This window comes from Entelurus aequoreus, linkage group LG05 (genome assembly GCF_033978785.1).
Source record: "Entelurus aequoreus isolate RoL-2023_Sb linkage group LG05, RoL_Eaeq_v1.1, whole genome shotgun sequence".
NCBI classification, from domain to species: Eukaryota; Metazoa; Chordata; class Actinopteri; order Syngnathiformes; family Syngnathidae; genus Entelurus; species Entelurus aequoreus.
This window is the reverse complement of record NC_084735.1, coordinates 84,334,618-84,337,117: the sequence shown is the minus strand read 5'-3', so window position 1 is coordinate 84,337,117 and position 2,500 is coordinate 84,334,618.

Sequence of the window (2,500 nt, the reverse complement as noted above, 5' to 3'; positions counted from 1 at the left end):
CAATATTGTTTTATTGGTATTGTTGGTAGTATATTATAATTTTAATTAATTAAACAGGTGGATTAAACATTTTAAAACAATATAATACTGTAATTATGGGCAAGTGATGTATTATTATTTGTATTATCAATATTGTTTTGTTGGTAGTATGTTATCATTTTAATTAAATAGGTGGATTAAACATTTTAAAACAATACAATATTGTAATTATGGACACGTTATTTATTATTTGTACTATCAATATTGTTTTATTGGTGTTGTTGGTAGTATATTATAATTTTAATTAATTGAACAGGTGGATTAAACATTTTAAAACAATATAATACTGTAATTATGGGTGAGTGGTGTATTATTATTTGTATTATCAATATTGTTTTATTGGTATTGTTATAATTTTAATTAATTAAATAGGTGGATTAAACATTTTAAAACAATATAATACTGTAATTATGGGCGAGTGATGTATTATTATTTGTATTATCAATATTGTTTTATTGGTATTGTTGGGAGTATGTTATAATTATAATTAATTAAATAGGTGGATTAAACATTTCAAAACAATACAATACTGTAATTATGGACAGGTTATGTATTATTATTTGTATTATCAATATTGTTTTATTGGTATTGTTGGTAGTATATTATCATTTTAATGAATTAAAAAGGTGGATTAAACATTTCAAAACAATACAATACTGTAATTATGGGCAAGTGATGTTAAAATTGTATTATTAATATTGTTATTATTGTCAATAACATATTATAATTTTAATTATGGTAGTTTCATTTTATAAAAGGAAAATTAGACATTTTAAAAAACAATACTGTAATATTGAAAAAGTTATGTATTATTTATTGTATTATCAACATTGTTATGATTGGTATTGTTGGTATTTTATTATAATTTTAATTAAAGTAGTAACATTTACTAAAATAGGTGGATTTGAAATGTTAAAACAATATAATACTGTAATTATGGACAAGTTATGTATTACTTATTGAATTATTAATATTGTTATGATTGGTATTGTTGGTAGTATATTATCATTTTCATTAAAGTAGTCAAATTTAATAAAAATTGGTGGATTTGAAATTTTAAAACAATACAATACTGTAATTATGGACAAGTTATGTATTATTGTTTGTATTATCAGTATTGGTATTGTTATCGTTAATGATATGTTATAATTTTAATGAATGGTGGTATATGGTATTGTACTATAATTTTAACTATGGTATAATATAATTTTATTAAATAGGTGGATTGAACATTTTAAGACAATACAATACGGTAATCATGGACAAGTGATGTATTATTTGCATTATTCATATTGTTATCGTCAGTAGTATATTATAATTTGAATGATGGTAGTTAAATTAAAAAAGGAATATTATACATTTTAAAACAATATAATACTGTCATTGTGGACAAGTTATGTATTATTTTTTTGTATTATCAATATTGTTATAATTATATGTTATAATTTTACTCAAAGTAGTACAATTGAATAAAATAGGTGGATTTGAAATGTTAAAACAATATATTACTGTAATTATAGACGAGTTCTGTATTATTATTTGTACTATCAATATTGTTATTGTTATCGTTAATGATATATTATAATTTTATCTATGGTGGTATAATTTAGAAATTAAGAGGATTTGAAATTTTAAAACAATAAAATACTGCAGCTATAGGGAATTTATGTATTATTATGGTAGATGTGGTATTAGTAGTATATTTCTAATTATATAATAGTATAATTGCAATTTTTTTTTCAAATAAAAAATGCTAATATGGTTATAAAAAGTGATGTAATATACTTATTATTAATATTAATACAAATAGCAATGCAGTAGTGGTACACATTTAATTGTATTCATTTAGTATTGTAAAACAGTATAATTATGGAAAATTAAAGCATTATTATTTTTGTGGTAGAAGTTACAGTACAATGAAAAAAATGCTAATATATAGTTATTGAAAAGTGGAGCATTGCAATATTAATTATTATTATTAGTGATAGCAATACAGTAGTAGTACACATTTAATTGTAATACAGTATAAATATATTATAAAAAAGTGACGTTTTATTATTATTCAGATGATCATAATTATGCTTATGATAACATGCTCATTAATGTAAAACAACTCAAAAGCAATAGAGTTCTTGCCTCAGGACACGTCATTAGGTACCCTTTCTTCAACGTTACACGCCAAAATAAACATTATTGCAATATAATAAACATTGTGTTGTTTCCACTGAAATGTCGGAAAGCCTCAAAAGTAAAGAAAACGTCAACGTCAATTCTCGATGAACTTCTTCCTGATTCTTTTCTGAGGAGTTATCTATCACCGTCTTGTCTCAAAGGAGAAACAAATAAACGTTGGACTGGGGAGGAAAATGAATAATAAGAGGAGCAGCGATAAGAAGGCGTCCATCTTGTTTCCCGGCATGTGTCACCTGTCCTCAGGTAAACATTAACCACACCAACATGG